The 13,062-nt window shown below is 36.7% G+C and overlaps 1 protein-coding gene across 4 annotated transcripts in view; it reads left to right on the top strand.

Annotated features, from left to right (window-relative positions):
* The window catches only part of TMEM135 (transmembrane protein 135), a 265,126-nt gene that overhangs the window by 24,799 nt on the left and 227,265 nt on the right, over positions 1-13,062 (top strand). The window lies entirely within an intron of this gene.

Below are 13,062 nucleotides of genomic sequence, written 5' to 3'. Positions count from 1 at the left end.
GGTCTTATTTTTTCAAAAGGTTTTGAAATTTGTTAGAGACAAAATATAGGAACTCTTCTAACTGTGGATGAAGATACCTCTCTAGTTTTGTTCATTGAAGTTCTGTTTTTTATTTTCAATCTCTTGGTGCTATGAAAATGCGGTTTAGTTTTGGTTCTCATGGGGACTGTGTAACTTCTCTTTTTTAACAGCTTTTCCCTGACCATGTAACACTTAGGTTATAGTGAACACTCCTCTAACATCTACTGATCCTGTTACCAATGGCTCCGTTACAGTCTCTAAGTCAGGAAATGAATGGGCAAAGCCTTGATGCATTCCTCAGCCAACTGCTCCATCCAGGGGAGTCCTGAGGGGTCTGGACAAATACAGAGCACAGCTCTGGGTTGAGCCAAGCTCTCAAGAGATGAGGTTTTGGAAAAGAGAAAGGGAGAAATTATTATAGGTGCTGGCAGTGGGAGGGAGGTGTCAGGCTCAAGTCTTAAAAACCAACCTCTTTGGCCACACATAGAGATTTATTGAGAGAGATTGAGGGTGGGTGCATGCAGGAGAGCAGGCAGAGAGCACGTGATCATGGGTTGGAGTGAGCATGTATTCAGTGGTGACCCTGAGTGGGGAAGGGGATGGGTGGAGTGTGGTGTTCTAGGCATTCTGTTGCTGTCAGGGCTTTTCTGATCTGTTTGGTGGTTGGAATGTTCCAGTTATTATAAAATGTCTTACTCAGTGACTCAAGAAAGTGTGATAAGAAATAACATGGTGGGTTTTAGTTAGAGCATGAATTAACCAGTCTTGTCTCTGATTTTAAATGTTGGGATCGACAGTTGAGCAACAGGGCTCACTGACAATCCTGTTATAAGAGAAGGCAGAACAGGGACTGAATTCGTGATTGCCATTTAGTTATGTATTTATTGTTTTAAAAAAGATTTTATTTATTTATTCGACAGAATTAGAGCGAGCCAAGTAGGCAGAGTGGCAGGCAGAGGGAGAGGAAGAAGCAGGCTCTCCACTGAGCAGGGAGCCCCATGTGAGGCTCAGTTCCAGGACCCCAGGATCATAACCTGAGCTGGAGGCAGCCACGTCACCGACTAAGCCACCCAGGCGCCCCAGTCGCCATTTATTTTTTTCAGACATTAACTTACTGGAGACAAAAATCTCTGCAAAATACTTAAACCTGCATAACACAAAAAGGAACTGGGGTTGGGGCAGGGAGTGATTGTGCAGAGTGAAGGAAACTAACATTTTAAGATTCCTACGATGTGCTAGTTACTCGGCTGGTTACTTAATATTTGTCATCTGATTTAAACGTACTGACTTGTTGGAAGAAAGAAAGCAACATTAACTGCACAAGTGGCTGGTGCTATTTTCCTCTGTTAGGATTTGTTCTTTTGACTTACTGACTTAGTGGTATTAATGTTGTGTTTCTGTTATCTTTCATCTTTTGCTCTGTGGACTGGGGATGTAGTTTCTACCTCTGGAGCCATAATCGTGCCTCATTTAGTCTTCCCCAGGTTTGGTCACTGATTTTTATATATATATATCTTTGACCATTTAAATTTTGATGGACACTTAGGTTGAATTTATTTCTTGGCTCTTGTGAATGATGCTGTAAAGAACATATATATATATATTCACCCCAGTATATATACCCCACACTGATATACACACACACACACATAAATGTATGTGTACACCCCACATTTATGAACATCGTATTAGGTTATTTATATATCTCAGTTGTGTTTTCCCTATATTTTTGTACCTTTTTCTTTCAGGATAGGCAGCCTGAACTCCTGTAGGGCATAGCAAGTCATAACTTTCTATTTGTAACATGCACGGTGGCGAAATAATACTTGTCCTCATTTGGAATAGCCTGAATTCAGCATCAGGCATGGCAGTTCAGAGCATGGACTCTGGAGCCGCTTTCTGGAGTTCAGTCCCTGTTTTGCTACTTAATTCATTGTGTGACTTTGGGCAACGTAATTTCTTTGTGCCTGTGTTTTCTTATTTTCTTATGAGAGAGGGTAATGATCATGCCCATCTCATAGACTGCTGTGAAGACTAAGTGAGTTAACATTTGTATGGTGTTTAGAGCAGTTTGTTAAATTAAGAAAATAAATATTCTGTTAGTAAAATATTTAAAAAATGTAAGTTCATTATGCTGTTTTCTTTGAAGTAGTTATTCTCAGTATGGGGTCATTTTGCCTTCTAGGAGACATTTGTCAATTCCTGTAGACATTTTTGGTTGTCACAGCTCATAGCATGCTGCTGGCATTTAGAGAATAGAAGACAGGGATGCTCTAAACATTTTCTAATATATAGGATAGTCCTCCACAACAGCAAATAACCTGGTCCCCAATGTTGATAGTGTCAAGGTTGAGAGACCCTGCCTTAAATAAATCATTATTTGCTAGTGATTACTTAAAGAAAGATTAAATACATAAAACATGAAATCATCTCTTTGTTATTGTGAAGAATTAAAAAAAATTTTTATAAAGATTTTATTTATCTATTTGACAGAGAGCATGAGCAGGGAGAAGGGAGAAGCAGACTCCCCACTGAGCAGGTTGCTTAATGCCAGACTCCATCCCAGAACCCTGGGATCATGACCCAAGTTGAAGGCAGGTGCTTAACAGACTGAACCATCCAGACATCCTTATCATGAAGAATTCTTATTTCCCAAAGGAACTAGATTTCTCAGCCCCTCTAGAAGTAGTCTTCTAGAAGAGTTAGTGTCAAGTGTTGGGCCTAAGAAAGACTGCTGAATTGGAGTTTGGTGCTAATAGGGCAAAGATCATGGAGTTGGCCACCTTAAGGGCCAGTTAGCTTTGTTCTTTTCCATGGCCATAGACGGTAATCTGAATACTAGTCAGCCATCTCTGTGATGAATGTGCTGCATTAATCACGTGGGGAAACAGACAAGGGAATATAAGTGAACAAAATTAAATGCATACAGGTCTGATAGATGTTTAATAGTAATATTTTTATAAAGAGAAGCTCCTAAATTGGGGGCCATTAATTATAATTTTGCATCACACTTCAGTATATAGCCTTTATGTTAGTCAGATTGGTTACCATACTTTTCCTATGTGAACTAACCTTTTTTTTTTCCCCCCATGGCCTGTCCTTAATGCTGCCTCTGTTTTTTGGCAGAGGAATGTTCATAAAGATATTCTCCTCTATTTTTTCTAGATACCTCACTGTTTATGTAATCTTCAAATTTAAGTCTATGATTCATTGCAAACTAATTTTTTTGTATAGTATGAGGCAGAGATCAAGGTTAATGTTCTGTTCTACACAGATATCCAGTTCCTCTAGTACTATTTATTTATTTATTTTAAAGATTTTATTTATTTATTTGTCAGAGAGAGAGGAGCGAGAGCAAGCACAAGCAAACAGAGAGGCAGGCAGAGGCAGAGGGAGAAGCAGGCTCCCTGCCAAGCAAGGAGCCCGATGTGGGACTCGATCCCAGGATGCTGGGATCATGACCTGAGCTGAAGGTAGCTGCTTAACCAACTGAGCCACCCAGGCGTCCCTAGTACTATTTATTTTTTAAAAAAGATACAATTTTAGAAGTGGGGGAAAAAGAACTCTTAGCGTCATTTGTTTTTAGTGTTGACCTTTAATTTTTATCTTTCAACAGGATGTTTTGATATACATAGTATTTTTCAACATGATGATTTTATATATATATATATATATATATATATACACACACATACACACACACCAAGTGAAATAATTACTATAGTCAAACTGATTAACATATCTCCTCACATTGATGAGAGCATATGAAATCTACTTTCTTAGCATGTTTCCAGTGTTCAGTATCATGTTATTAATAGTGGTCTTTTTTAAAAAATATTTTATTTATTTATTTGACAGACAGAGATCACAAGTAGGCAGAGAGGCAGGCAGAGAGAGAGGAGGAAGCAGACTCCCTGCTGAGCAGAGAGCCCGACGCGGGGTTCGATCCCAGGACCCTGAGATCATGACCTGAGCCGAAGGCAGTGGCTTAACCCACTGAGCCACCCAGGCGCCCTTAACAGTGGTCATTATACTGTGTGGTATATTCAGTAGATTTATTTGTCCTACATAACTGCAACTTTGTATCCTTTGACCATCATCCCATTTCTCCCTAGCCACTGGTAACCATTCTTCTATGCTTTTCTGGGTTTGTTATTTTTAGAATTCACATGTAAGTGAGTTCAGGCAGTATTTGTCTTTCTGTTCCTGGCTTGTTTCACTTAATGTAATGTCTCCATGCTCATTCTTGTTATCACAAATGACAGAATTTCCCTCTTTTAAGACTTAGTCGTTCCATTGAGTAAGTATACCACACTTTCTTTGACCATTTATCTATTGATGGACACTTAGGTTGAATTTATATCTTGGCTATTGTGAATGGTGCTGTAAAGAACATGGGAGTGCAGATACCTCTTCAGGATACTGATTTCATTTACTTTTGGATATGTACCAAGAGGTGGGATTGTTGAATCATATGGTATTCTATTTTTTAATTTTTTGAAGAACCTCCACAGTGTTTCCATACAGATTTACATTCCCACCAACAGTGTACAAGAATTCCCTTCTCTCCACTCCTTTAGCAGCACTTAACCACTTTTTTGTCTTTTAGATAAGAGCCACTATGACAGGTGCACAGTGGTATCTCATTGTGATTTAATTTTCATTTTCCTGGTTAGTGGTATTGAAAATATTTTTGTATACTTGTTGACCATTTGTGTATCTTCTTTTCAGAAATGTCTGTTTGATCCTTTTTTTTTTTTTTTTAAGTTTCTATTTAAATTCCAGTTAGTTAACACACAGTGTGATGTTAGTTTCAGGTGTTAAATATATTGATTAGACACTCCCTTACAATACCTGGTGCTCATCATAGCATACACTCCTTAATCTCCCATCATCTGTTTAACCCATTCCCCACCTAGCCCCCCTCTTATAACCATCAGTTTGTTCTCTGTAGCTAAGAGTCTATTTCTTGGTTTGTCTCTCTTTCTCTCTTTATCCGTTTGCTCATTTCTTTTGTTTTTCCCTTTGTTCATTTCTTAAATTCCACGTATGAGTGGAACTTTAAACCACTTTTAATTTTTTTGTGTGTATGGTATAAGAAAGTGGGTCAGTTTCATTCTTTTACATATTGCTGTCCAGTTTTCCCAACACCATTTGTTGATGAGACTTTTTCCCATTGGATTCTTTCCTGCTTTGTTGAAGATTAGTTGACTGTATAATTATGGGTTTATTTCTGGGTTTTCTCTTCTGTTCTGTTGATCTCTATGTCTGTGTTTGGCCCAAGACCATACAGTTTTGATCACTACAGCATTGAGATATAACTTGAAGTTTGGAATTGTGAAGCCTGCAGGTTTGCTTTTCTTTTCCAAGATTGTTTTCTCTAGGCAGCATTTTTTTGGGTCTTGTTTGTTTTTAATTTAATTTAATTATTATTATTTTTAATTCATTTACCTACTCTGTGTTTTTGATAGTATTATTTAGTGTGTTTACATGTAAACAATTATTAAGAGGAAGTACTTACTGTTGCTATTTTGTTCATTGTTTTCTGACTATTTTGTAGTTCCTTTGTTTCTCTCTTGCTGTTTTTCTTTGAGAGTTGATGACTTTTTTTTGTGTGTGTGTGTGTGTGTGGTGGCATGCTTTGATTTCTTTATTTTTCCTGTATCAACTATAGGCTTTTGCTTTGTGGTTACCATGTGGCTAATATAAAACATATTTATAAACAGTCTATTTTAAGCTGACAGCTTCAGTCACATACAAAAACTCTACCCTTTACTTCTCATCCTCATTTTATGTTTTTTTAGTGACAATCTTTTTGTATTATGTATCTTTAAATATATTTTTATAGCTGTAGTTATTTTAAATACTTTATCTTTTGATCTTTATTTTAGAGTTAGTACTGTCAATACTTTTGAATTGGTACTGTCACAGCACCATGACAGCATTAAAATACCTGACTGTATATGTGTATGAATTTGATGATGCATTATCTTCACCAGTGAGTTTCATATTTTTCATAGGTTTTTATGATACTAATTAATGTCTTTGCATTTCACCTTGAGGAACTGTTTTCTGCTTTTCCTGTAATACAGTTCTGGTGATGTTCTCTCACCTTTTTTTTTTTAAAGATTTTATTTATTTATTTGTCAGAGAGAGAGAGAGAGCGAGAGCGAGCACAGGCAGACAGAGTGGAAGGCAGAGGCACAGGGAGAAGCAGGCTCCCTGCGGAGCAAGGAGCCCGATGTGGGACTCGATCCCAGGACGCTGGGATCATGACCTGAGCCGAAGGCAGCTGCTTAACCAACTGAGCCACCCAGGCGTCCCACACCTTTTTTTTTTTTTTTTTTTTTTTTGTGAAAGTTTTTATTTCATGTGCTGAAGGACAGCTTTGGCAAGTAAAGTATTCTTGGTTGGCATTTTTTTTCTTTCAGCAATTTGAATATATCATCTCACTCTCTTCTGGCCTGCAAGAATACTGCTAGGAAATTCACTTATTGTTTTGAGGTTCTTTGGTATACAGTGATTTGCTTTTCTCTTATTGCTTTCACAATTCTCTTTGGTATACTTACAATGATGAGCACTAAGTAATGTACAGAATCATTGAATCACTTTAATGTACACCTGAAATTAATATAACACTGTGTAGGGTAACTGTACTGGAATTAAAATAAAAAAAATTTTCTTTGACCTTTGAGAATTTGATTATGATGTGTCTAACTGAAAATCTCTTTATAGTCAATATAGTTGGGGTTCTTTGGGCTACTTGGTTCTGAATGTCTGTTTCCTTCTGTAAATTAGGGACGTTTTCAGTTATTGTTTCCTTAAGTAAGGTTTCTGTTTTTTTCTCTTTCTTAACTCATTCTGTGATTCCCAGATGCTAATTTATTTGACTTGTTTTCCATAATCTTGTAGACTTTTTTCACTCTTTTTCAATCTTTTTTCTTTTTCTTTCTCCACCTGGGTGATTTCAAATGACCTGTCTTTGACCCCAGTGATTCTTTCTTCAGCTTGACCTAGTCTGTTGTTGAAGCTAACTGTGGAATTTTTTTTAGTTTTGTCATTGTTTTCTTCAGCTCCAGAATTTTTTTTCTGTTTCTCCTCTCTCTTCCTCCCTCCCTACTCCCCTTCCTCCCTTCCTCCCTCCCTCCCTTTCTTTCTTTCTTTCTTTTCATTTTTGTTGACCTTCTCATTTTGGTCATGCATTATTTTCCTGATTTCATTTAGTTGTATTGTTGTTCTGTTGTAGTTTACTGAGGCTTTTTAACATGACAATTTTGAATTCTTCGGTAGTTCCTGGATCTCTATCTTAGGATTGGTTACTGGTGTTTTATTTTGTTTCTTTGTTTTCCTGATTATTTGTATTCCTTGTGATTTAGTTTTCATGTGTGTGCATTTGAAGAAGTAGGCATCATTTCCAGTCTCCAAACTCTGGCTCCTGCAGCGAAAACCCTTCACTGTGCAAACTATCCAGAGATTTTGGGTAGGTTTTTTAGTCAAGCCTGTGCATGGATTTGCTATTGAAGTCTTCAGGCAGATTGGTCTGGTGTTTTGGGGGTGAGTCTAGAGCCTAGGTTCACTGACGTGGGCCTTGTGCTTGGGCCTATTGGGGACAGGCCTTGTGGCTTGAATGTTGGTGTTGGGCCTGGAGCTTTGGTCCCTGGAACAAGTTTAGAGCCTGGGTTTCTTGGAAGTTAGCCTGTTGCTGTGATGGGTCTTGGGCCTGAGTCTATAGTTGGTGTGGGTTGGCCTTGTACCTGACTTTACTAGGGCAGGCCTGGTTTTAAGATTGTGGTGAAGTTGGATGCTCACTTCACTCTTCTTTTATTGGGTGGGTGTCTCTCTCCACACTGGTTTGCCTGGGCTTGGAGATCAGGTAATACACATAATGTGAGATTGTCTTTCCTGCCCTTTTCAGTGTGTCTTTTCTTATTTCTCTGTTCTATCCATGTGTTATAATCTCTCACCTGGAATCCTTAGCTTTTGTGAAGGTATTTTCATGCATGGGTAGTTATTCAAATTGATATTTCTGCAAGGGGTTGAGTGCTGGAAACTGCTATTCTGCCATTTGACTGATGTCACTTGTGTCATTTAATTCAGTCTCTTTAATAAATGAGGAAACTGAAATCTAAAGAAATATATCTAAACAAGGATCTTTCATGGCAATTATTAGTTGTAGAGCTAAAATTAAAAATTGTATCTCGTGATTACTTTGTACTCCATCATGGTATTTATTTCTGTCTCTTGTTAGGTTATTTTTTCTGTACTAATCCCCATTTTCTCATACTTGTTCATCTCTCACCAATCCCCATTTTTCATACTTGTTCTCATATATGTTCATTTACACATATATCATATGCTTATGGTAGAATGTCTGGAAAATACTCCCAAGCAGAAAGAAGAGTAAAATAATCTGTTGCCACAATTAGAAATAACCAATATACAACATTCTCATCTTTGTTCCTTGTGTTTATTAAAAAAATAATGTTTTGTAGTCTACATTTTCACTGTATATGTTTTGATTTATTTTTGCCTAGTCATTAAATAGTCTTCTAAAACTAGATTATATAACTAAAATAAACAGAGGTTTGCCATTTTAATCATAGTGCTATTATGTATCTGTATTTAGCTAAATTTAAGTATATTTGGAAAATTCCTAAGAATTACTTAGTGTGGAATTTGTTGGTCAAAACTTACGAACATTACAACATATTTTTTGCCATAAAAATATATATATGAAGGTGTCTGTGAATGTCTGATAATGATTTTATATATATGGACATGTGCTGTTACTACTTGGTACATTTTTTGGTGAGATCAGTGTTTCCTAACCTTTTTAAACACAGTAGTATACCTAGGAGTGATAATAATTGTGTGCCACACTAGGGACAACTGAGATGTTTATTACTGTGCTCTGCAGCTGACTAGGCCTGACAACCCAAACTGTTGAGAGGATCAGTGTTTTGGCCACCTGTAAACCCTGGTTGGAAGCTCTGGATTAGAGCTTAGTGATGATAAGGTCCTAGGTTATTTCTCATGTTTTGTGTAAGATTTTTCCCGTTTCTTGCAATAGTCTGTATAGTTTGGTATACCAGTATTGCAAATATATATAATTTATCCACTTCATTGTTAATGGATATTTAGTTTTTGGCAGTATTTGTAATTACAGATGGTGCTATTAATATGACTTTTGGTGGAAATAAGCACTTCCTTCTTCTGAGTATATATACCTAGGAGAGGAATTGCTGGATTATAGAATAAGCATACATTTTATTTTGTTAGATAGTAAAGAAACTCTTCAGTTTTACACTTCTGCCAGCAGTGTATGAAATTTCCAGTTTTTTTCATTCACATCAGTACTTTGCATTATCAGTTCTTTTTATTTTAGTCATTTTGATGTGTGTGTATTCCTACTTCTTGATGCAATGAAGACTAGTGCTGATAAGCATATTTCATTTACCTATTGACCATGTGGATGACTGCTTTTTTTTTTTTTTAAAATTGACCTTTTTATCTTGAGGTGATTGTAGATTCTTATGCAGTTGTAAGAAATAATGGAGAGAGATTCCCTGTACTTTTTATTTGGTTTCTCCCAGTGGTGCTAAATGATAGTAAAATGTCACAACCAAAATACTGCCATTGACATAGTCAAGATATAGAACATCTCCATCACCAAAAGGATCCCTGAGGTTGCCCTTTTATAGCAATACCCACTTCCTTCCTACATACCTCCCTCCTCTTAATCCGTGGGCCACCATTACTTTATTCTTCATTTCCATAATTTTGGCATTTCAAGAATGTTATATAAATGAAATCATGCATTATGCATTATTTTGGGATTGCCCTTTTTTATTCATATTTTTTATGAGATTCATCAAGATTGTTTCACGTATCACTAATTTATTCTTCTTCAGAGCTAAGTAGTATTCTCTTACATGGATATTCCACCAATTTTTTTTTTTTTTAATCATTCACTTCTTAAAAGACATATGGGTCCTTTCTGAGTTTTGATTATTAGATTAAAAAAAAACTCTATAAACATTTGTGCACAGGTTTTGAACATACATTTTCAGTTCTCTAGGATGAACACCTTGGACAGTAGTTGCTGTATCATATGATAGTAGCTTATATATTTTTTTTCAGGAAACTGTCAAATTGCTTTGCAATTTTACCATTTTGCATTCTCCTTCGTAATGCATGAGTGATCCAATTTCTCTTTTTTTGCCAGAATTTGGTGTTTTCAGTATTTAAAAATTTTAGCCATTCAGATGTTTGTATAGTGATAACTCATTGTGATTTTGATTTGCATTTCCTTAATGGATAGTGTGCTCATTTGCCATTTGCTCATCTTCAGTAAAATGTCTGTTCATATCTTTGCCACTTTATGCATAACTTTTTTACTGTTGACTTTTGAGATTTCCACATGTATACTAGATTCTAGTCCTCTGCTGTATATGTAGTTTACAAGTATCCTCTCTCATTCTGTAGCTAGTCTTTTTTTATATTCTTAACATGTCTTTCAAAGAGAAAAGGTTTAAATTATGAAGTGCAATATACAGTTTTTCCTTTTATGAATTATGCTTTTTAAAAAATTATTTATTTGACAGAGAGAGACGTAGCAGGAGAGGATACAGAAGCCTGGTGAGTGGGAGAGGGAGAAGCAGACTTATTGCTGAGCAAGGAGCCTGATACGGGTTCGATGTAGGGCTTGATCCCAGGACACTGGGATCGTGACCTGAGCAGAGGGCAGAGGCTTGGTGACTGAGCCACCCAGGCGCCCCTGAATTATGCTTTTGGTCTCATGTCTACGAATTCTTTGCCTAGCCTTAAATCCCTAAGATTTTGATTTTTTCCCCCCTAAGCTTTTATAGTATATATTTTGCATTTATGTCTGTAATCTATTTTCAATTAAATTTGTGTGAACTGTGAGAGGTTGAGGTTGTTTTTTCATTTTTGCTTTTTGTCTGGCCTGTGGATATTCAGTTGCTCTAGCACCATTTGTTGAGAAGTCTTTAGTTGGAAGTATTTGTGTGGGTCTATATCTAGGTTCTCTGTTCTATTTCATTAACGTATTTGTGTATTTCTCTGCCAATAACACAAAGCCTAATTGCTCTTTGAATTTAATAAGTCTTAAAATTGGATAGACTGATTTACTTTATTCTCTTTCCCAAGGTTGTTTTAGCTCTTATAATCTCCGTTTTTCTGTATAAATTTCAGGATAATTTTGCCTATATCTCTGCAAAAATCTTTCTGAGATGGTGATAGAAATTGTGTCACTTTGGGAAGAATTGACATGCTGAATCTTCTAGTCCAAAACATTTATTTAATCCATACTTTGCTTTCTTTCATCAGCATTGTGTAGCTTTGAGCATACAAATCCTATACAGGTAGATTTTTCTCTAAGAGTTTTATTTTTTTGATGATTTGTGAATGTTACTGTATTTTTAATTTTGGTATCTATATGTTGATTGCTCTTGTATAGAAATACAGATTTTTTTAAAAAGAGATTTTATTTATTTGAGAGAAAGAGAACAAGTGGTAGGGAGGGGCAAAGAGGGAGGGAAGGGGAGAGAGAGAAGTAGACTCCCCACCGAGCTGGAAGCCCAATGTGGGGCTTGATCTCAGTACCTGGAGATCATGACCTGAGCCGAAGGCAGATGCCCAACCAACTGAGCCATCCATGCGCCCCTACAGATGATTTTTGTATGTTTATCTATATCCTTTGCTCTTGCTGAACTGCCTTATTATTGTTGGTTGGTTTGTTTTTATTTTGTATATTGTTTGGGATTTTCTATTTTTCTATGTTAGACAATCAGGTTATTTGCAAACAGGGATAATTTTGTTTCTTCCTTTATAGGAACAGAGGGGTTTTTTTTTTTTTTGTTTGTTTGTTTGTTTTTTGTTTTGGATATCTACTTGAATATATAACAGAGTAGCTGATTCTGCCCACTGTTAAGTCTAAAATGAAAGAGACATTACATTCCAAAACCTGAAGATACTAGGAAACCATTAGAACTGATAATATGGTTGGGATACCTGGCTGGCTCAAGTTTGAGTCCCATGTTGGGTGTGCAGATTAATTTAAAAAGAAAAATTCTTAAAAACAACAACAACAAAAAAAAAACCAATGAGATGGTTGTTGAGGATCAGGTAGTGATTGAAAATGACACCAACATTTTGTTCCTGAGTAATTGGGTGGATGTAATAAGAGGGGGAAACTTATAAGTAAGAGCATTTTGGAGAAATGTAATGAGTTCTACTTTGGACATGCTGATTTTTTAAATGCCTGTTGTACATATTTCTTGATATGACCAAGAAGGATGGATATTTGAAGTATGGATTAAGAATTTAGGCAAGAGGTTGGAGTTATAATTCCTACTGTGAGATGATAGCTGATGCCATGGGAGAGAGCATATGTGGAATGAGTAGCAATCTGAGGAAGAAATGCTAACAAAGGAAAAGGATTTAGAGATAACAATGGGAAAATGAAAAGAATGCATTGTCACGGAAACCGTAGAAACCTCTGTGGTCAAAATTGCACCTGTTTGTCAAGATTTGTCTTATAAAATTCAGTGATACTGGGTATTTACCCCAAAGATACAGATGTAGTGAAAAGAAGGGCCATCTGTACCCCAATGTTTATAGCAGCAATGGCCACGGTCGCCAAACTGTGGAAAGAACCCTTTCATTGAAGATGCCCTTCAATGGACGAATGGATAAGGAAGATGTGGTCTATATACACTATGGAGTATTATGCCTCCATCAGAAAAGGATGAATACCCAACTTTTGTATCAACATGGACGGGACTGGAAGAGATTATGCTGAGTGAAATAAGTCAAGCAGAGAGAGTCAATTATCATATGGTTTCACTTATTTGTGGAGCATAACAAATAACATGGAGGACATGGGGAGATGGAGGAGAAGGGAGTTGAGGGAAATTGGAAGGAGAGGTGAACCATGAGAGACTATGGACTCTGAAAAACAATCTGAGGGTTTTGAAGGGGTGGGGGTGGGAGGATGGGGGAACCAGGTGGTGGGTATTA

Source organism: Mustela lutreola, chromosome 1 (genome assembly GCF_030435805.1).
Source record: "Mustela lutreola isolate mMusLut2 chromosome 1, mMusLut2.pri, whole genome shotgun sequence".
Classification (NCBI taxonomy): Eukaryota; Metazoa; Chordata; class Mammalia; order Carnivora; family Mustelidae; genus Mustela; species Mustela lutreola.
Note: the sequence above shows the minus strand (reverse complement) of the source record. Positions and strands in the feature narration are given on the sequence as shown.